Source organism: Schistocerca nitens, chromosome 5, assembly GCF_023898315.1.
Source record: "Schistocerca nitens isolate TAMUIC-IGC-003100 chromosome 5, iqSchNite1.1, whole genome shotgun sequence".
NCBI lineage: Eukaryota > Metazoa > Arthropoda > Insecta > Orthoptera > Acrididae > Schistocerca > Schistocerca nitens.
Genome location: NC_064618.1, coordinates 596,009,796 through 596,034,224, shown reverse-complemented (window position 1 = coordinate 596,034,224; position 24,429 = coordinate 596,009,796).

The following is a 24,429-nucleotide window of genomic DNA, read 5'->3' as shown; positions in this document are numbered from 1 at the left end:
AAACTTCGCCAGCAGTGTGTCGCATTAACCGGCCTGCCGGGCGCGCTGCGCGGACCTGTAAACAGCCTTCGCGCACGTCCGCACCGCCACGTGTCCCGCGAAAGCAAGCACATGCAGTGAAATCATGCCCGCGTTGTGCATCTAGACATTCGCATGAGAATTGCCCGTCACGCCAAGCTATTTGCTTTTTCTGTAATAAGAAAGGGCATGTTCAAAGTGTTTGCCAGAAAAAGCTCAGATCAGACAATCACACCCATTCCAGGCCCTTTGCTTCGCGCCGGAATCGAATCAAGGACACATAGGCTCGGGAACCTTCGCCCATGGACGTTCATGTAGTTCATGCCACTCCACCCAGTGTTCCTCTCGCTAAAAGTGACTGTGTTCATCCCACAAAAAGTGTGCGTCGACATCGACGCAAATCCCGTCACGTCGCACGTGATTCTGTACCAGTGTCTGTTCACGTTGCACAAAACAGTCGCTCTTGTCGTCAGCAGGACAATAAACTTTTTGTAGACTTCGACTTTGCCGGACAAGTGATACCGTTCCAGCTCGATACCGGAGCTGCAGTTTCATTGCTCAATCACGCCACGTACAAACAACTGGGCGCACCTCCGTGCGTGCTGCATATGTTCAGTTAAATAGTTATTCCGGACAAGCTATCCCTGTGTTAGGACAGTGCACTCTTCTTGCTACATACAAGGAACAAACAAAACTTGTGTCATTTTACATTCTTCATTCTTCTTCGGCAGTGAACTTGTTTGGTTTAGATTTATTTCAGTTGTTTAACTTGTCTATAGTCAATCAGGTCCTATCAGTGACTCAGACTGTGCCTTCAGCCAGTGTTTCCACTCTATGTGAAGAATTTGCAGATGTTTTTGCACCGGGCCTTGGTTGCGCTAAGAACTATGAAGCACATTTGGAACTAAAAGTGAACGCGCAACCGAAATTTTTCAGAGCGCGCAATGTTCCCCACGCATTGCGTGATGAGGTCGCCAGAACATTAAACGATTTAGAATCACAAGGTGTCATTGAACGTGTGCAGGCTTCTCTCTGGGCCTCACCCTTAGTTATTTTGAAAAAACCTTCCGGAAAATTGAGACTTTGCGTGGACTTCAAGGCAACTGTGAATCCACAACTTGTGACTGCTACTTTTCCTTTGCCCTGCCCGGAAGATCTTTTTGACAAACTGTGCTGGGGAACGTATTTTTCAAAGTTGGACCTAGCAGATGCGTACTAGCAAATACCGGTGGACGAAGAATCCCAGCGCGTCTTGGTGGTTAACACGCATCTTGGGTTGTATCGCTTCAAAAGACTGCCATTCGGGTGTGCATCCGCCCCTGCATTGTTTCAGCAATATTTACAAACTGTTTGTGCGTCGGTCCCTACTGCTGCGAACTATCTGGACGATATTGTGATCTCCGGAAAGACGGCCGCAGAACATTTAGCCAACCTCCGCAGATTATTTCAGGTATTGCGGCAAAATGGTCTTCGCTTGAGGAAGGACAAATGTGTGTTTTTTGCTCGTGACTTACCATATTTGGGACATGTAATCAATGCACAAGGCATACATCTGAGTCCAGAGCACCTCCGTGCCATACAGGACTTGCCTTCACCACAGAATGTGAAGCAGCTACAGAGTGTACTGGGTAAAATAAATTATTATCATCGGTTTCTGCGCAATGCCTCTTCCATTTCAGCTCCGCTTCATCGCTTACGCCGTAAAGGTGTACCGTTCGTCTGGACGACGGAATGCGAACGCGCCTTTCGCCAGTTGAAATCGGCGTTGCTTTCTAATACTTGCCTTACGCCATTCGATCCCCAGAAACCACTTTTGTTGATGGTGGATGCATCGGATTTCGGGATCGGTGCTCTGCTTGCGCACAAAGATGGATCGCATGATCGCCCTATCGCCTTTGCGTCCAAATTGCTCTCACCTGCGCAACGGAATTATTCACAAATAGAGAAAGAAGTTTTGGCTCTCATGTTTGGTGTCACGAAGTTTCATAATTTCTTGTATGGTCGTCACTTTACCATCATCACAGACCACAAACCTTTGACATCGCTTTTTCATCCGCGCGAGCCTGTACCTCCAGGTACAGCGCAGAAATTCATTCGCTGGTCTATTTTCCTCTCGCAGTACCGCTACGATATCTTGTATCGGTCCACTGCTAAGCACGGAAACGCTGATGCGTTGTCCCATTTGCCTGTTGCTGAGGATAATGCGTTCGATTCTTCCGAACTTGCTTGCATGTTCATTGACTCGGAAACCGATGACGTGGTCGAATCGTTTCCGATTGATTTTCGTCGTGTAGCTACACCCACAGCTGCTGACCCTGTCCTTGCTACTGTTTTGCGTTTTGTTGCTACGCAATGGCCCTTGTCGAAGTCACGGATCGAGGATCCGTTGGTTCGCCGACTTTTTGCTCACAAGGAGAGACTTTTTGTACGACGTGGTGTTTTGTTGTTGCGTTCTGATAATGATCAGTCCAGAGTCGTGGTCCCACGCTCGTTACAGTCCTCTGTCTTACGGCTCCTTCACCAAGGACATTGGGGTATAGTGCGCACGAAACAACTTGCTCGTCAGCACTGTCCTTGGTTCGGAATCGATGCTGCGATTACGAATATGTGCTCTTCTTGCATGGCTTGTGCCGAACAACAATCCGCACCGCCGCGGAAATTCTTTGCATGGCCTTAAGCCACTTCCCCTTGGCAACGCTTGCACATAGATTTTGCCGGTCCATTCTGGAATGCTCGATGGTTGGTTGTGGTCGATTCTTTCAGTAATTTTCCTTTTGAAACTTCCTGGCAGATTAAAACTGTGTGCCCGACTGAGACTCGAACTCGGGACCTTTGCCTTTCGCGGGCAAGTGCTCTACCATCTGAGCTACCGAAGCACGACTCACGCCCGGTACTCACAGCTTTACTTCTGCCAGTATCTCGTCTCCAACCTTGTAAACTTTACAGAAGCTCTCCTGCGAACCATGCAGAACTAGCACTCCTGAAAGAAAGTATACTGCGGAGACATGGCTTAGCCACAGCCTGGGGAATGTTTCCAGAATGAGATTTTCACTCTGCAGCGGAGTGTGCGCTGATATGAAAGTTCCTGGCAGATTAAAACTGTGTGCCCGACCGAGACTCGAACTCGGGACCTTTGCCTTTCGCGGGCAAGTGCTCTACCATCTGAGCTACCAAAGCACGACTCACGCCCGGTGCTCACAGCTTTACTTCTGCCAGTATCTCGTCTCCAACAGTATACTTTCTTTCAGGAGTGCTAGTTCTGCATGGTTCGCAGGAGAGCTTCTGTAAAGTTTGGAAGGTTGGAGACGAGATACTGGCAGAAGTAAAGCTGTGAGCACCGGGCGTGAGTCGTGCTTCGGTAGCTCAGATGGTAGAGAACTTGCCTGCGAAAGGCAAAGGTCCCGATTTCGATTCTCGGTCGGGCACACAGTTTTAATCTGCCAGGAAGTTTCATATCAGCGCACACTCCGCTGCAGAGTGAAAATCTCATTCTGGAAATTTTCCTTTTGTTGTCCGAATGTCTTCCACGACGTCATCTGCCACCATCCAAGCGTTATCTGCTATTTTTTGCATTGAAGGTCTTCCGCAGACTATTGTTTCCGACAATGGCCCACAATTCATGTCCGCCGAATTTCAGTCATTCTGCAAGGCCAATGGTATTCAACATCTGATGTCCGCGCCGTTTTCGCCTCAGTCAAACGGTGCTGCTGAACGATTGGTCCGGACTTTCAAGTCACAGATGTTGAAGTTGAAAGGGTCGCATTCTCGGGAGGACGCATTGTTGCTCTTTTTGTCCTCGTATCGCTCTCAGCCCCGAGATGGTCGCTCGCCGGCTGAGTTGCTCCATGATCGTCCTCATCGAACCTTGATGCCTTTGCTGCATCCGCCGCATCAGGTTCCTGTGCAGCGGCAGACTCCTGCTTTTGCTCCTGGCGACGTTGTCTTCTATCGCAACTTTCGCGGTTCACGGCGTTGCGTCGCAGGGCGCATTCTTCACTGCCTCGGCCACGCGATGTATTTGGTTTTGGGGGCCTCTGGTGAGGTGCGTCGGCATCTCAATCAGCTGCGCTTCTGCCGTCGCCTGGGTTCTGCCGCTCCCCGTCTGCTTTCAGCGACGGTGCCGTCCGGTCAGCGCCCTGGGGACCCATCTACTGGCTCGCCTCATCCCCAGGTGTTGCCGACGCTGCCTTCCGTTTTGCCTCGTGGCGACGCGCCGCCGCCGCCGCCGCCGCCGCCTGTTCTCCCGCTGGCGCCGCCCGCAGTGGACGCGTCACTGCAACCGCCTCGCACCTCCCTGGGTCACGCGCCGCCGATCGCTTCCCGTGACCAGATGTCCTCCGCCATGGAACTCTTGCCTGCTCCGGACCAGATGTCGTCTTCGCGCGTCGGATACCCCGACGCAATGGAGGTCGACCCGTCGGCCCCTCCTGTCTCATTACGGGCGCGTACACCGCATGTTGACGTGCACCCTGGACTAGGTTTTCAGGCGTTTCCTAGCTCCCCTTGGACCGAATGGCCGGGTGCGGGTGGCACAGCCTCGCCTGTTGTTAGGCTCCCCACCTCATCGCATACGTCAACATGGGGTCCTCCCCACGGCGGGCGGAAGCCTTATCACACGACCGTTCGCCGATTTGCGGGGGAGGAATGTGGTGTTACCGCTAGACACCACACTTGCTAGGTGGTAGCTTTAAATCGGCCGCGGTCCATTAGTATATGTCGGACCCGCGTGTCGCCACTGTGTGATCGTAGACCGAGCGCCACCACACGGCAGGTCTAGAGAGATGGACTAGCACTTGCCCCAGTTGTACGGACGACATTGCTAGCGACTACACGTACGAAGCCTTTCTCTCAATTGCCGAGAGACAGTTAGAATAGCCTTCAGCTAAGTCCATGGCTACGACCTAGCCAGGCGCCATTAACCATATCTGGAGAGAGTCTCACTTGTATTATCAAGAGAAATGTACAACAAGAAATTAAAGTTAAGTATACGAGAAGCTCCGTTCTTTTCTTTATAGCATTCATAAAGTATCCTGTTTCAGACTTAACGCAAGACGGCGTGAGTTGACGCGTGCCCTTTCGGCTACTTCAGTGTGGCGTAGCTAGCTTGTTACGCCACAACATCATGAATGTGAGACAAAAGAGTGTGCGAACGTTAATACAGTGAAAGATTCTATGTCCCAGGAGGAAGATGAGGTGGAGCTGAATATGGCGGAGTTAGATAGCATAGAAAATTCTAAAGAGGTACTAACCAACGGTAACGATATAGTGATGAAGGTGATGATGCTTCAGGTTCTATTGTGAAGGCGACAGTTGTCAAGGAGGTTAATAAAGTCGGCATAGTATTAGTCTCGTCAGCTGTTGATGAATTTGTGTGCGTATTGGCAGATATTGGTGAATTATTTTTAAAGGAATGTAGTAATGATGTTTTATGTGCAGAAGTTACGAAAGTTGAAGCTGCTGATATTGATACTTCAGAGGAAGGAATCTGTGCATATCTTTTTACTAATTCAGGTGAAGTCGAAAGTCTGGATGGATCTGTGGGTGTTGAATGTTAGTTTGAGAATGAATGTGGATCTGAATTTGACGTGCGATCTTAAATTAATGTGGTGCAGAAGTGTGTAGGAGAGGAAAAGGTATTTATGAACAGGTTTAAAACACAATGCAGCGAAATTTAACGGTACTGTTGATTCTGAAATTGCACGATGCTGTAGCTACAATTTATGTGATGGAACGGCAGAGGATAGTGAAAATTAGAACGGTTTTTATACTGGTAATTTGTCGACGGAGGTAAATGAGGATTTATGTAGCGAACTGTATGACGTATCAGCAGCTGTTGAAAGTGCTGTTTATGATGGTGTTTGTAACGACGTGTAAGTAAAAATTAATGCTTTATTTCATGACAATGATGTTGTAGCTACTATTGTCGATAATTTTAAGGTGAGTTTGATTCTAATACAGCAAGTGATATTTGGACAGAATGGTATCTTAAAGGAGGGATGGGATTTTACTGTAACTAATTGGCGATGGTACGGTAGAACATTACGAAAGTTACTGCTTCATTTGTGGACTCGAGGGAAGTTGAAGATAGCGAGAGCTCTAGAAGGAAGAAAAAGTGAAAGAAGTGCGTCAGAAGCATTTAATGAATAATTTTGGGAAGAACGCGAAATTGAGGGGTGGATCAAACAGGATATGTGTACTCTAGAGATGGAAGAGAAGGGGAGAGAAGGTTAAGAAATAAGTGTATCTGTGTTTAGATTATAAGATTAGTTGGAGGGCTAGTTTGCAATGTTTTATTTCAGTTGTTTCGTCACATAAGGATTTTTTTTTTTTTTTTGCACAAGGTCCGTGAAATTATAAAGAGATAGTTTAGATGCACATTTTGGTGCAAGGAGGTCAGAGAACTCAGTTATTTTGTGAATGCTATCAAGTCAAGAATCGGAGCACAGTATGCATATGAATGAGGTTTTTGGGGGTGTAGCAGGGATTTATATATGTGTATGTATGTGTGAGCAGCCACGTGCCTGGAGTGAACTCTAACTTTTCGTGTAAATATAGAGGCGGAGTATTGTGTTTCGTCATGAGATTGTGAATGAACGAACTGTGTCAAATGGATACGTGCTTGAGTGTAGCAGTAACTCTAAATACGACAACTTGCGCTATGGTTTGCTTTCTGAATAAACATTATTCTAACCAAATCGCCACTGTGTGGCTTACATCATTTATGAGCCGTTAATTTAGTTCCAGATATTATTATTACTGTTATTATTGTTATATTAACTTTTTACTTCGCAAACTTACCATCAGCCAGAAAATTTAGCCAAAGGCTCACAAGTGTCTAATTTACGGAGTGTAATGCGACATTTGCGGTTCAACCGCTAGACAAATTTGAACCAAGACATTTCGATGAAGGGGAACCGCATGTGAGCCCCAACATCCTGGGGAGGTTAGCTCGCAGTATACCCGAACTATTGCTGTCGGTGTTTCTTTGCTGTTGATTCTGATATGGATAACCCTATCACTGAACTGTTCACAGTAAGGCACTTTGCACCCTACATTCCTATTCATAAGGACTCCTACTCCATTATTCAATTTTCTGCTGCCGTTGATATTACTCTATACTCATCTGACTACTGCATCGATTGAGCCTTTGCACTGCTCTTTTCATATTTTCTAGCTTCCCTACCACATTCAAGCTCCTGACATTCCATGCCCTGAGTCGTACAACGTTATCCTTTCGTTGATTATTCAATTTTTTTCTCATGGTCACCTCTCCCTTCTGGAGAATCGAATGGGGGACTCTTCCGGAATCTTTTTTTCCACTGGAGAGATCATCATGACACTTTTTCAATTTTGGGCCACATATGCTGTTGATATACGATATGTGTCTTTAATGAAGTAATTTCCATTGCCTTCTGCATCCTCATGTCGTTGATCATATCTAATTCTTCTGCCTTTAGGGGCAGTTTTCTACCCCAAGGAAAGACAGTGCCTTGAACCTCTGTCCCATCCTCCACCGTCTTTGACAACGTCATTGGCAGAATTAGGGTGACTCCTTATGCCAGAAGTCTTCGGCCGCCAATGCTGTTTATTGATCAAAATTCAAGTGGTGGAGGGTTTCGACCCTGGGACCAAGAACATTTTGATTATGAATCAAACACGCTACCACTTTTTTTTTAATCTCATTTTGTTCGTTATTGTTCGTTTCATATGTTCGTGGCGGACGTCACCTGACGCCCATTGAAGTTCGTTTTTGATGGATTCACTAAGTTTTTTTATTACAGAGGGCAGCTAACCCTCTGACCGGACACGCTGAGCTACCGTGCCGGCTAGCACTAGACCATAGGTGCGTCCGAAGACTAGAGCTTCTCTATGCGCCACCCAGCACACATACCTACTACAAGAGCACTCACAGTTTGATTGTGAAACAATGACGCCGATTTTTCTGTGACCATATGAGCGCACAATTATCGGCGTAGATTTCAAATGTGTTCGCACGGAGGAGGACCAATATCTAAATTTTACTCACTGTTCCTAAGTCTGCTACTTAGCGGGTCGACTCAGTCTCATAGACACCTGGAATTGGTACATGGCGATTACCTGGGATACACGTTCATCGCGAGCCATTCAGCCAGTCAATTGGATCGCGTTTATGTTGCTTCTCCGCTGGCTGATGACGTCCTGAAAACAATACGGTGTCCTTCGGCCTTCTTAGATCATAGTGTTTATATGCGTACCATCAATCTCTGACGTCAAACAATCTGACGGAGTCGAGGTCAGTGTAAACTTAACGTTGCCTATTTACAGGATTGGGAATGTTGACGAATGTTCACGACCACACGGGAATCCTGTGAAACACGCATCACATAATACTCGTCCATACTTCTGTGGTGGGTACAGCGTGTCAGGACAACCCTTCGCCGAGATCTGTTCCGATATGGCAAAGAACGAATGCGAGGGCGCCGAGACGCGACAGAATTTTCAACATGATACACCAGGTCATTATGGAGCACCAACCGGCCCCGGAAGGTCAGGTCGAGATTCAACGCAGCAAAGAATATAATTTTGGACCTACTTGGCCCCGACTGGATGGCGTAGTTGTCCGAGTGTGATGACAAGACAGCATCAATGAAGAAACATCCTCAAAGCACCATGTTATCGCAGATCTCGGACGCCGTCAACACGCGCTGCTCCTTCCTTGAAATTTTACCTTACTGCCGATGGCTGGTATCACTGGCGGACATAACAGCTTTCGTCCTTTTTACCTGAGGAAGTACCTCAAAGAACAAATTTGTCCAATACCCAAACCCTCTCGAGGCATGCGAATCGAGAGCTAGCGGCCAACCACTTTACTCGGCTCGAATTTTAGATGTATAAGCACCTCGTCGCTATGTGTCTCAGACGGGTCCTTTGCTACTCCTGTTGCCCACGTAGATGCCCTTGGGCGAAGATACTAATATACACTGAAGAGCCAGAGAAACTGGTTCACCTGCTTAACATCGTGTAGGGCTCCCGCGAGCACGCAGAAGTGCTGCAACACGTCGCGGCATGGACTTGATGTCTGAAGTACTGCTGGAGGGGACTGACAGCATGAATCCAGCACGGCTGTCCATAAATCCAAAAGAGTATGAGTCGGTGGAGATCTCTTCTGAACAGGACGTTGCAAGGCATCCCAGACATGCTCAATATTGTTCATGTCTGTGGAGTTTGGTAGCCAGCAGAAGTGTTTAAACGCAGAGGAGTGTTCCTGGAGCCATTCTGTAGCAATTCTAGACGTGTGGGATGTCCGATTGTCTTGCTGAAATTGTCGGGATGCGCATTGGACATGAGTGGCTGCATGTGATTATAAAGGATGCTTACGCGCGTGTCACCTGTCAGAGTCGTATCTAGATGTATCAGTGGTCCCATATCACTCAAATTGCACACGCCCCGCACCATTATAGAGCCTCCACCAGCTTGAGCAGTACCCTGCTCACCAGGCAACATGTTTCACTAACAGTCCAATGTCGGTGTTGGTGGACCCAGGCGAGGTGTAAAGCTTTATGTCGTGCAATCATCAAGGATACACGAGTGGGCCTTCTGCTCCGAATGCCCATATCGATGATGTTTCTTTGAACGGCTCGCATACTAATACTTGTTGACGGTCCAGAATTGAAACCTGCATCAGTTTGCGGAAGGGTTGCACTTCTCTCACGTCGCCGTTAGTCCCATTCTTGAAAGATCTATTTCCTGCCACAGCGATATCGGATATTTGATGTTTTACCGGATAACTGATATTCACGGTCCACTCGTCCAATGGTCGTACGGGAAATTTCCCCTTCATCGCTACCTCAGAGATGCTGTGTCCCATCGCTCGTGCACCGATTTTAACATCACGTTCAATCTCACTTAATTCTTGATAACCTGCCATTGTAGCAGCAGTAACTGGTCTAAAAATTGCGCCAGACATTTGTTCTTTTATATGCGTTGCCGACCGCAGCGCCGAATTCTGCCTATTTACACATCTGTGTATTTGAATACACATGCCTATACCAGTTTATTTGCCCAAAGTCACTGCAACAGTCTGTCGACTGGAGGGATCTATGGTATCCTTCTACTTCGACAGGCATTCGATCACTTGAACAACACATTCCTCGCAAAGGTGATGAAATTCATGACTTTATCACCTTCATTTGTCCTCGTAATCATATGTCTGCTTCGGGAGGTTTCGTCGAGGATTGTGGTCAATGGATCGAAGACGACACTCATATCTATCACATGGTTAGTTGTTCCAACGATGATGTACACCATGGCAGCAGAACGACTTCCCTGCGGCCTGCAACGTCTTTTACCGGGGATCACCCTGCCAGAACACACATTCAAATGCGGCGCCTATTCAGATGGCATTGTCTCTATTGTATGCACTAACGTGGAGGTACAAGAGGCAGCACGGTGAATCGAGCAGGTACGGGAGCGGAACGGGCAGCCATATGAATGTCGCCAATCCTAGCGCTTTGACGATTGGAGGGCAACTCCCAGATAAAATTGTGGCTCCTTTCAGGTCGATGGAGATTCTACGCTGTCTAAGTATAGTTTTAACTCGAGACATCCGCCTCGCCATGGAGATCAACTTTCGACGTTTTCTTCATAACATTAGCACGGTCGAAGTCAATTATTGCAAGCAATAGGAATGTTACAAAAGAAGCACTTTATTAACATTTATGCGGTGTGCCGATGGTATCATTGGCACACGTCCGACGCCTTTGAGTGCTGCACGCAACCTTCCCGCGCCAGTACTCAGGCGTCGTCCTTTGCCGACTACCAATAGGAACGGCCGGAGCCAGCGTGCAGAACCGTTGCAACCAGGGAGCGAGACGGAAGAGCGGTGCCCCGGACTTCGTCAACCTGTACACGACGTCTTCGGGATAGATGATGACTTTGGTCAGTATCGGTGACACCGTGGATAGTAGTGATCACTAATCTTTTTGAGTTATAATGAGCTATGGTGGCTGGAACGGTCGTCGCCCAGGGATCTAAATAACGGGGGTGTTCTCTGTGGCTTAGCCGTGGCGCATATTTAACTAATATAACTTTGCGAAAGGGGGAGTCCGAAAACTTGTCATGTTACTCATATTTACTGTATTCAGATGGTTATTTTCGCGTCCCTTCCAGAGACAAATTCTGGTAGTTGTATTTCTTTTGAAACTGTTTGTACTGAGCAAAGATAGACGAGTGAGGAACTGCAATAATTCAGAGAGGATGAGCACATGTGTTATATTCACTTCTGGTTGTAGAGTTTTTCTTGCCTAAGGTACCACATTAAATTAAATGAAACGTTTCATTGTAAACTTTTGTTGGTTTAATTCAATTATTTCGTGTTTGTTTTTAAAAGTTTGGGTTTAAGAATATCAATGGATTTTACTGGATGGTCAGTTGCAATAAAATTACGCTTAGAATTGTTGTATTATGCCTACCTACCACCTCATCCCCAGCCCTTCCATTTAACATTCTGTTACAGTGGGATCACGCATAACACACATCGGCCAAATCTGACCTCTCTACAGTGACGGCGCATCGCATCCAAGCGACATTCGGTTATTTTTTCAGTACCATTCACATATTCATGGTCAGACACCCTCACCCTACTTAAGAAAAGAGCGGTTCTCACCCTGGTCAGTGTCCATGCGCGCAAGAATCTCTTTACGTACATTCAATTTAGAAGTTTTGAAAGAAGTATTCCACACCGGCTGTAAAATACCTTTTATCAAAAGTCACGACCGCTTTCGTGCCAGTTGAAGGCGCATTCTCACGTGGTAAAGATTCTTTTCAACACCTCATGGTCGAAAGGCAACTGCCTTAGAGCCACTTCCCATCATACACGTCTTGGTATAAACAAACATTGCGCTATAAGCGGCAGTCGTTATTTAAAAGGAAGGGAACAGTTGAACCGCACCACAAGCAGGAAGGTGGTTGTCCCGTAGCAGGCAAGACGGTACTGGGAGCGGCTCTAGGGCGGTTATCTTTCGGCGACGACTTGTTGAAAGGTATCTTTATCACTTGAGGGATCGCCTTTTAGTGGTACAAAACCGGTGGTACCTTTAATAAAAGGTATTACATAGCCAGCCGCGAATTATTTCTTTCAAAATGAGGAAGTTTGGCTGCAGGTACCCGCATTTTAAAAGAACACAAATCTCTAATTATGGAATCATAGCCATCACCTTTTAATGTAGACTCACCCCTGGAATGCTGTAGAGTGGCGTCACCCAGAGTTTAAGTGACAGGTGGTGTGGCGCGCAGTTCGTCAACCACACTTCACCACAGAAACAAGCGCCACTTTGTGCATCGCCGTTGCCGCTAAATAAAAACACTATGTCAACGCCCTGGTCTCCAGTATTTCTTGGCCTTTAATCTCCAGATGCCAATACACATGGTCGTCCCCCGTAATCTCTTCTATTCGGAGGAGATGTATTTTCCCACTATCAAAGTTATATTCGGCCATATGGATAAAGGGTATGACCTTCCTTTATCTTTTCAGAAATGAATCCAAGAATCTGATCTAGTTTTGGAAGTTCTTGCTATCAGGACACCACATAATGAGACGATACTTCAAATACCGGTCCATCTTTGTTAATTACTTATCAAGCATATTTTCCAACTCGCCAACATTTGGAACTTCCACGGTGAGTGGGGTTGACAAGTACATCTCTACTCTCGTGACCATCAAATGCATGGCGTTGATTTCCGAAGCCATGTTCCAAAGTAGCATCTTCAAAACGAGGGGCCGCCGATTTGTTTTCGCACACCATGAGTATCTAGGAGTTATATGTATTAAATGAAGGAGACTTTCTGATATTATTTTTACACGGTATAACTAAAGAAACAAAAAGAGACTCACACAGAATTGTTTCTTTAATTACCTGTATTCTGTATTTTACTCAATGGATAGGATTTAATTGAAAGAAAGCGCTGCTTCATTTAAGAACTTTATTATGTTCACGTATATAAATTTATCTTTTATCTCCATTCCTAACTGAAATATTGTCCTTTGTATTGCTAGACAACCATTCTTGTAAAATTTAGTTGCGAATTAAAGGCTTTAAAAGGAGGGCTACGTAATCGGTGTATCGCTGTCTCGAGCCGCTCATGCTTGTTTTTTATTTAAATTTTTTAAAATCTTAGTCGTATAATTTCTTACATATTATATCTGAAGGGTGATTGATGAAATGGTAAGTGTGTTTGCTTGAACTGTTATTGAATTGTCAATGTTATCTAGTTATTTGCTAGTTCTTACTATCACAATTATTGCCAGGGACACGGTGAAGACCTCAACGGCAGTGAAGGCGGAGATGAAGATCATCGGTACGGCGGAACTGGCAGAAGAGGCAACCTTGCTTTTTGAGATACTATAAAAGCTATCGTCCAAGGTTATTTGGACAAAGGGCACGACGGTTCTACAGGTTAGTGGCGGTAACCCTACAGCGTCTGTTCCACATGTTAGTGGCGGCTGATCTATAAAACTCAGAAGTGGATCTTTGAGCTTAACCAGACTGAAATCTCAATTTCAGTCACAAACCCAGTCCAATTAAATGGATACAGCATGGATACAGCACCTTAAAAGACAAATTACCCCAGTGGGTGAAATCCCACGGTTGAAAAACGGCAAGTGGTCTATTCGGATTCTGGGGAGACCACAGAAGTGTGCATGGAGGTAAATCGGAGTACCTCAAAACCCAGTAATAACAAAATCAAATCTAAATCTAGAATTTGTCTAATGACATTTAATGTAAATTCTCTCTTAAAAATGGGAAAACTAAAAAACATCCTGGACAAATCCAGAGAACTTAAAATCAAAATTATTGCATTTCAGGAATCACGATATACAGATGAAAATCCTTTGGGTTCGGAAGGATACAGGATATACAAAGGAAAACCTGGAAAACGAGGCATGGCAAATTGTCCACAATTTGGAACTGGATTTATAGTAGATACATCAATACTTGATTCAGTCGCAACTTTTAAATCTTACTCGGGTCGGCACTCCACGATGACAATAAAATCAGCTAATAAGATATACACCCTAATCAACGGATATGCACCAACTAACATCACTAACAAAAACAAAATAGAAGAAGTAGAAGAATTCTGGAACCAATTAGATAATATTCTCCAAAAAATCCCAAATAACCATGTCAAAATCCTTATGGGCGATTTCAATGCACAAATCGGTAAAGAAAAGAAATATCGATATTGGGTAGATAAATGGTCAGGGCATACACAGACCAACCGGAATGGCATGCGACTCATTGGAATCTGCAAAAACCACGACCTATTTTTCAAATCAACATTTTTCAAGAGAGCCTCGAAAACGAAAACTTGGATCTCACCTAATCCATTACTAGGTGAATATCAGTTGGATCATGTAATGATCTCCCGCGTAAATACAGTAGAAATCATGAAATTTAAAGTCCTTAATGGACTAGACCTAGATTCCGACCATTACCCAACAAAATTCTCCCTAGATGTCATTCCAGAAAAAAGAAAATTCACTAAGAAATCTCCACACCGTAAATATGATGTACAAAAGATAAATGGCAATGAAAAATTTACAAAAGAAACGCAAAATTTAAAACCACAAAATTGGCAACAACTGCAAGCAAGACTTTTAAATGCAGCTGAAACTGTAGCACCGCAAACAAGAACACGTAAACACCCATGGTGGACAGATGAGTGTGACCAACTGATAAATCTCAGACAACAGGCGTGGCAAAATTGGTTGTGCAACAAAAATCAAGAGACCCTGGAAGATCTCAAAGATACCAGGAAAACAGTCACAAAAGCAATACGAACAGTCCGTAAACAACACGAAGACAAAAAATTGCAAGACATAGAAAATGATTTCAAGAAAAACAATCCCCGAAATTTCTACAGAGTATTCAAACAAAAATTAACAAAGTAATCGCCTCCATCACTCCAGTTCAAAAATGACCATGGGGAAATTGCTCATACCAACACCGAAAACTGTGAAATTCTTGCAAAATACTTTACTAAATTACTGAATTGTGAAAAGCCTGCAGAAAAATTTGAGTTCCATCGTTCACAACGAAACCCAGACTCAAAGCCACCAAGTTTACAAGAGATTAAAGAGATAATTCAGTCACTGAAAAATAACAAAGCATCAGGAGAAGACCAAATCATCGCAGAATTATGGAAAAACGCAGGAGAAAATCTTATTGCAAAACTCAAAGAAATTTTACATGAAATCTGGAAAACTGAAAAAATCCCGACAGATTGGAAGTAAAACAGACCCCAACAACTATCGTGGAATCTCTTTATTGTCAATAACATACAAAATTCTGTCTAAAGCGCGCAGAACCTCAGCTGGATTCAAAACTAGGCGAATACCAAGGTGGGTTTAGAAAAGGTCGATCTTGCGTAGAACAAGTCCTTAACTTGAAAAACTCAATGAAATATATACATAGTACTTCAAACAAAAGTTATGTCATCACGTTTGTCTTCTTTAAAAAAGCATATGACAGTATAGACCGAGAATCCCTTTTTGAAGTATTAGCAGAATTTGGACTAGATCAAAAGACAACAAACACCGTAAAAGAAACACTCACGACCAAATCCAAAGTAAAATTTGTGGGAGAATTGAGCACAGAATTTGAAATAGACACAAGAGAATTGAGCACAGAATTTGAAATAGACACAGGAGTACGACAAGGGGATGTACTGTCCCCAGTGCTCTTCAGTTGTGTTCTTGAAAAAGTTGTTAGAGAATGGAAAAAAGCAGGTGCACCAGCACACAGACTGGGACCAAGACATAAGGGCATAGAATTACACTGTTTAGCATTTGCTGATGACATGGCACTGATCGCACAAGACATTACAGATGCACAGAAACAGCTAGAATTATTAAAAGAACAGGCAGCTAAAATAGGATTACAAATTTCATTTGAAAAAACAAAATTTATGACTGACGTCAAAGATGCACCTTCTGATCTCAAAATTGGTAATACCTACATCTCTCGAGTAAAAGAATTTAAATATTTAGGTGAATGGATTGCAGAAAATTGTAATGAAAAGAAATCTGTCAGATCAAGAGTCCAGAAAATGGAGACGGCGTTTCAGTTAACAAAAAACATTTACAACAAAAGAGTATCTCGTGGAACTGCAAAATACGACACTACACAACAGTAATTAGACCCGAAGCTCTCAACGCATCTGAGACACTAAACCTTCAACACAGAACACTAAAAGAGGAATTAGAAGTAAAAGAACGTAAGATAATGAGGAAAATCCTAGGACCAAGAACTAAAGATGGGGTACATTATCCAAAACCCAATGCAGAAATATATAAAAATATCTCCAAAATAACAGACACAAAGCGCATGAGAAGATCCAATTCATGTGGCACTTAGAAAGAATGGACTCAAACAGGTTACGCACAAAATCCATACATTTTTAAAGAACAAAACTACAAGACCGAACTGGTACAAACAGACGGAAAAAGACCTGAGAGAATTAGGGTCTCCAAATCTACATGATAGAAATGAAATCAGAAAAATCACAAGCACACGGGGTTTTGAGGAAGAAGAGAGAAAAACTAACCGACATACATGGTCTACGCAACGAAAGCTAGCCCATTCGTTGTTTATGAAGGAATACTGGGCGAAAAGGAAGGCCAACAAATGTTGATTACGCGTGGTCCTAAGTGATCCATCCGCGAAGAAGAAGAAGAAAGAAATGGTAAGGCGACCGCTCGCGGCAGGCGGGATATCCGTTTTCGAGTTCCGATCCTGAGAAAATTGTTATCGTCATCATTCCAGTATACAGTTGATGGCTGTCCACATCCGCAACTGCAAATACACTTCATGTATACGAAATATATTTACAGACGTCCATCAATTTGGATTTTCTTGAAAAGGGTAATCATATTGTTTGAACATGTGTTGGACTGGTTGTTAAGCATACACGAACAGAAACACCATTTGTAGGGTGAAACTGACGCAGTAACTACGTTTAATGAGCATTCATTTGCTAAACCAGTAAGCTTAGAATTCTATATTCCGCAAGAATGTGAAGGATAACAGCTCGAAACCTACATTCAACAATAAGTGGAATCCGTTAATAACTGTTTAATGTAGAAATAAAAGTCATAACAATATCCTCGAATGTTCTTCTCTAGAATAACTGCAAGAGGGAATGGAGCTAATTCTAATACAGTAAAAGAGATGTTTCAGAATTCAGGTAGGTACATTCTTTCTTTCTTGGAGAAACAATTGAATAGTTCTGTTGTAAATTTGAATTGCAAATTAAAATTAAGCTGGAAGCTATTAAACAACAGAAACCAAAAATTATGAAACAATGGTTATTTCTGTGCATTGCGTACGTATAAATCAGTAAACCATTATTAAAACAAAGCTTGTTTTCATATTCACTGTCTCCAGCACAAATCCTATAAAGAGTCTGCTATTTATGATAACGGATACGCGTCTTTTTTATGAAAAGAAGATGAAAGTGTGTAGTTAGGTGACCTTAAGAAGTAGTTGAAAGTGAGTAGTTTTACGTATGCTGTAACCCCGCTACCTACCTATGTGGAGAAAGAGCTTGAACTGCTATTAGAAAATGAGCAAGCCATTACAAATGTGTAAACAAGGGTTACACTACCGTAAAACAGAATTTGAATATGGCCACGGGATATAAAGGATCAGTATCTATTGAAAATACTAGTGGGAAGTTGTCGTACATTATAGTACTCAGATAAAACAGTGCATCCAAGGATATTTGTTACATTACAGGATATGTGAGATATCTGTTTAAAAACCTCCATTTGTGACTGAAATTGCTTAAAAGGATTGTTACATTGTATCTCGATGTGGTGGTCTCAACATGGTGCCCCTGAAAAAAAAAAAAAAAATCATTAGCAACGTTTAAATCTTATGGAATAACTACATTTAACGACCACACGTTTCCTAAAGTCGTAAACTTAAGGTTATGTACATCCAAAGGAATGTGAAATGTCTTAAAATGTTACTATAAAGCAAGTAAAAGCTAAATTAAAACGCCCAGATATTCTTCGCTAGATGTAGTGTTGCACCGGAGCTGCGTAAGTAAGCACTGAATCTGGTATTGTGAAGGTCCCGATACTGTGGAAGCAGGCACTGATCACCGTGTACGAAGAGTTCTGTCTGGCATTGTGCAAGTTCGAGTACTATGGAGGCGGGCTCCAGTTGCCGCAGATGCTGTGCCCTGATCATCAGAATCTCGCTGGTAGTTATAGCCAAAGTAAAACGATTTTTTAACAAATAATAGATGCGATTTTTAGTTTCTTTTGGTGCAAAGGTCTAAATCATCTCTATGGACCTCAGATCAGTGACTGATCTGTGTAGAAGCTTGTAAAAACACATTGCTACTCGTCTCCTGAGAGATGTAGTTGTGTAACAAGTCTTTCACCTGATGACTGCTATTCTGTTTTATCCCTAAAAAGTTTGGCGCACCAATTGTAAATTTTTTTACTGTTTTATTCCAGCTACTGCTAGGCTATATAGGCCAACTCAGCCCGATGTGCTAATCAAGTAGGCTACTGGGCAGTACTGCTGACATCAAGTCAAACAAATCGGTTTGCGACACTGCCCACAGGCGAAGTGCAATAGAACGGCTAATGCCGCAACACAGTGTGACCAATAGTGAAGTAATGTCTTGTAACTAGCAACTCTTGTGTGCTCCTGATAACTCAGACATTGCAAATCTTACCGCACAAGGCAACTCTTGCTCGATGCGAGCCAGTAAAATAGGCCGGATGGGTAGTGTAGAACAAATACTCTCAGCCGCCTCTCCCCCCACAATTAGCCTACGGGAGAAGCGTAGCAACAAGAGTATAACCGACCCTAGCAGCTCAGGGTATTCAGTCATGCTGCCATTCTGACCTCGTCTTGAACTGGAGAGAATGACGAGTTTCACAGAAACTGTGACGAACAGTTTGGTGTTACAGAAATGTTAGCTACCTGCCCACTGGTCAACGCGTAGGGTTCGAGTCCGAAGGATGGTTCACATGTGGCGTAGCAGCTGCTGGATTTGGGAACATCATCAACGCCAGAAGCTGGTATCTGCCCATCCTCAAATCTCTGACGGTCTTTTGCTGTTTGGAGAAGGCGCTCCATCATGCCGTCCTAACCACGTAGATGTCATCCGACACCGTCCTTGTCGACCACTGTTCAGGAGGTGGGACCATTGCTGCTTTACACCAACAGTCTACTGCCGGATATTGCACCCAAACACAAGACATGGGATCACGGGTAATCGCATGGGTGGATAGCCGCCGGAGGCTATGAACGAGCTATGCCCATTTCGTCACCTGCTCGCAGGCCATCCGGAGCCATGGTACCAGGCGCCCACGAACCAGGGCAATGGCACAGTGGCAAGGGCGCTAGGTAGCTTAGAGGATGACTATTTTTTGGTACATTCCTGCTGGAGATAAACGTTTGTTAATGATACCATTGTTTCACTAAGTGCTCCAGCATAATTCAGCCCTCTCCCATGTAATTTCTCTCACACATCCTGATGTGTAGTAACCCTGATTAGGCTGAGTCGGTACAATTCTCTATTTACAATATGTCTTGCAGGTTATGAAGCCGGCCGGAGTGGCGGTGCGGTTCTAGGCGCTACAGTCTGGAACCGAACGACCGCTACGGTCGCAGGTTCGAATCCTGCCTCGGGCATGGATGTGTGTGATGTCCTTAGGTTGGTTAGGTTTAATTAGTTCTAAGTTCTAGGCGACTGATGACCTCAGAAGTTAAGTCCCATAGTGCTCAGAGCCATTTGAACCATTTGAGCAGGTTATGAGTAATGGTGTGTGTATGTAAGAGAGCTGTAAATAATATTTGGTTCCATTGCACTGTGCACTATGTAGGTACAAAGATAAGACCACATTCGAATTTGGGATCGTGTACTTTAAGCTATAAGTTGCACCAATTGTCGTATGAGAGAGCCATGTGTATCTTGTATTGCTATTGAAAAATCTTTACATATTTTGATAAATGGTACCGACACTTTCTGATTTCATTATATTGCTATTTTACTTTGGTATGTCAGGCACGTTTGGCGCATACTGGGGTACATAGAACCAACTATGGGAACAAGGTGGCGACTCTGGGATAGATACATATTGGCTGGTTCATCTTCTATAGCGGTAAAATACTGGTTGTCATTTGGAGAGCCAGATTTATATGTTTGGCTTATAAGCTATCTGACTGATCTTGTTGTTGTGGCTTGAGAGAGCGCTGGGAAGGAAGAGGTGAGCCTGAAGGGAGGGAGGAAGGCACGGCCTAGGAAAGGGTGGAGCATGGCGACGTCACGAATTCGTCCTTGCCCCTTCATGTATGTGGGCTGATTGCTCAAAGCCGTATTTTAGCCAAAGTCGCCATTGGATCCATGTTCATCAAGAGAGATTTAGGTAAAAATCCTGTGAAGGATGTGTCAAGAACCGACTCATCCGCTACATGGGTGGCAGAGAGTAGCTCCACAACGCCATCAGGTGGTCACATGTGCTGGCAAAATAACATATTCTTGGTAATATACTAATCCAACGTTTTCCACGTATTTCGGAGTGACACCAGAAACGATATCCTAAGAAGAAATGGGAACAGAAATGGACATCCAACTACAGAGGGAACAGCCTGCTGCGTTAAACCCTCACCCAAGTTCGGGAGGTGTTCCTATTAAGATTGGAACGGATAAAGGGCAGTGTCCGACAGGACTCAGACGCTACGCCAGAAGATGACTAGTAAGAAGAGTAGCGAAACGTCACTCCGAAACGAAAAATGAGCGAGAATAATTTATATACGCTTATCTGCTGTCAATCAATGTATCTGTCGCGTATGTTTATCGTTATCTGTATAACCCTTTGTGTTAGTCGTTAGGCCTGCTACACCCAGAGGTTCCAGCCAGAGCGGTAACGGTGGGAGTGGCCACTGCCGCGGCTACACTCTGGTGAGCCGGGCTCGGCGCCGTCCGTAATCAGGTTGGCCGGCGCGGCTTCTGCAGCGGCGCAACCAGCGCCGTGTGGGACGGTGGCCCAGGAATGCTGGCTGGATGTGGAGCGCCGTTTAACTTTGTGTTAATGCGCGCGTGTAAATCTACATAGAGCGGCTTATTCCGGGCTCTAACTTCATCAGCGTCAGTAGGCCCTCCGGCTTCTAAGTCCGACCGCTGCCTTCCGTGCGAATACCCCCAACATGTTTCACGTCCTAACTCAGGTAGGGAATGCGGAACGGCCTAAGTGTGCGTACACGCAGATGCTCAGGGTGTGATGTGCGTGTATCATTGTAAGCCAAGTCTTCAGTAGAACAAAGAAATCAGTCAGCCAGCAATACAGACCGAAATTCGTTTTATGACCGTCAGATGAATTGTTGAGGGACTTTTGAACTCGTGTTTCATTTCTTTCTCGTTTTCTTCATCTACTTCTTCTTCTTCACTTCTAACAGCAACATTCCGTATAAACATATAGCCACTAGATAGCATGTTCGAAGAATAATGGGAAGGACGGGGACCACAAAGAAGCAGCATTTATGACCACGCCCTGTCCACAAGGAGCTATGGAACTGCCGTGGTGCAAGAACATTCCATAGCACTAATTTCAGGGACGCTCCGTCTTGACAGGCGTCAACAACCTCGTCAGATCTCGGTACCAACCTCCTTTGACGATTTTTCTTTTCGGAATACAGTCTTTTAGCACCAGACTGCCGCATTTACAAAAGCAGCAAATATAACTTTGACTGTTGATTCTTGGTCTATTTCGACATGGTGAAGGCACGCCGCGCATTCCAACGGAAACCTGTCCGATGGAGCATAAAACGTGATTCATCTGAAAAAGAACACCCGTGGCCAGTCATTGGACCTCCATCAGCGGTATCGGCGTTCCAGTTTTAGCCTTTGTCACCGATGAACAGCAGTTAGTATGGATACAACAACGAGGCACAGACTGCGGAGATCCATACACAGCAGTGCTCGACGCACCGCCGTTGTGGAGACGCTGTTGGCAGTCGCCTGGTTCATCTGTGCGGTCAGTAGCAGAACAGTTGCATGTCTGTTCGCTCTTACATATCTCTGCAGCCGTCGTTCACCCCTATTAAGTATCGCTCGTGGTGCATCACAGCTCCTACGGCACTTGTTTTGGATAGCGCCATTTTGCCATGCACAGTACAATTTAACCACGACGACACGCGATCAGTTTATAAACTTACCCGTTTGAGAATGTTTCAACCATCGGCTCGAAAAAAATGGTTCAAATAGCTCTGAGCAATATGGGACTTAACTTCGGAGGTCATCAGTAACCTAGAACTTAGAACTACTTAAACCTAACACACGTCCATGCCCGAGGCAGGATTCGAACCTGCGACCGTAGCGGTCGCACGGTTCCAGACTGTAGCACCTAGAACCGCTCGGCCACTCCGGCCGGCTCGGCTCGAAAGCTTGTGCCTGCAGAATGGTTGCAAATAGTGGTAGTAATAAAGAAGTAATCAATTGAACCGTCATATTTGTTCCAAAAGTTTTATTGCAAGTACAGCAAAAATTTAAAACATGATGAAGTTGTTCCCCTTCAATATTGTGTAGGGGTCGCTTAGGGGAGCAGATGGACGGAGGTCTCAGGGAAAAAAAGTTTCGAAAATGATCCTGTGTGCATTGTGTATTCCTATGTCTTACCAAATAAGGGAACGTCCACCATTACTATCGAAGATGATCGGGTAAGCGACCCAGAGTTGAGGTGTGGGGAATCATAGTGTTCCGTGGGCGTAATGACCAACTCTTCGAGACGGTCAACGTTATTGTGACACTGTCCTCCTTCTCCATATGCGTCTTTTCTGGGGTGCATTCGCCCTGTTTCCATTTTTATCGATGACAGTGCGCGACCGCTTCGAGTATGTAGGCTGGAGCAGCTCACTGAACGAGAGTATATTCGTGAGTGGACTGGCTCGCTCGTTTCCCCGACTTGAAACCCATCGAGGACGTGTAGGTGAGCTGAGAAGACGTGTTCCAGAATGTCTACATGCACAACGTCCAACCGTCAGTACTCAACTGTGTTGGTGCCGGGTAAAACACCTTATAGGCTTGGCTTAACTCCGCCTGAACAGGCCATGAAGGCCCAACGTTGCCGACCGGCCGCCTTGTCATCCTCAGATAAAATGCGTCACTGGATGCGGATATGGAGGAACATGTGGTCAGCACACCACTCTCCCGGACGTACGTCAGTTTATGAAATCGGAACCGCTACTTCTTAGTCAAGTAGATCCTCAGTTTGCTTCACAAGGGCTGAGTGTGCGCCGGATGGTCACCCATCCGATTGCTAGCCCAGACCGACAGCGCTTAACTTCGGTGATCTGACGGGAACCGGTGTTACCACTGCGGCAAGGCCTTTGGCACCTTATAGACTAGCAAGCTTCAAATCGGAAATAGTTGCTACAAAAGAGATATTGTTGCAACGGCTGCAATATGATTACCCTAGGTCCCCGCCTCCCTCAGTGTTGTGGTACAGTGGTGGAGGGTAAAAATATGTCCCCAAAAGGGGTATTTTTAAATTTTTACAGTTATATCTTGTAAAGGATTCACAATATCAAAAACATCACCCCATTAAAACCTGTAAGGAATTCAATTCTGCATTGAATGATACCATACATGATTGACTGACAATCCATACAGTAGACAGTTATTTATACACAGGTGTTAAAACTTTTGAATATAAAACTCAGTGAAGCCGGCCGCTGTGGTCGAGTGGTTCTAGGCGATTCAGTCCGGAACTGCGCGACTGCTACGGTGGCAGGTTCGAATCCTGCCTCGGATATGGATGTGTGTGATGTCCTTAGGTTAGTTAGGTTTAAGTAGTTCTAAGTTCTAGGGGACTGATGACCTCAGATGTTAAGTCCCATAGTTCTCAGAGCCATAAAACTGAATGAACACTCCAATAGTTGTTTGTAACTGCATTTATTCATGTAGATTGTACACCGAAACAAAAGATTTCGCAACTCTTAAATTGTGTATGCTATGTCATATGGTGCGGGTAGTAGTTACAGAATGCTCAAAGCTGCAGTTGTCATGGCTAAGAAAAGTTCTCAACCCTCCTCAATTGATAAAAAACCGTCATCAATTGATAAAAAAAACCATCATCAATGATGAACGTCATGACAAATTCCGACACGCTCATGTGTATATCACCAACATAGCAGCTGACAGTGCAAGCTATGAGCGTACCGTGCGTTGTCCTAATGTTTACTGTGGGATCGTCTGTTTGTGGTTGCCCAGTTTCAATAACCTATCTGCAGACATATCTTTTTTAGATCGTCTGTTCCCATATTAGTACTCATCATAGTTGGACAAATTTTACGTATTTACGAAATATTTTCTTTTTAACTTCTGCTTCTTAGTAACATCATCTAATCG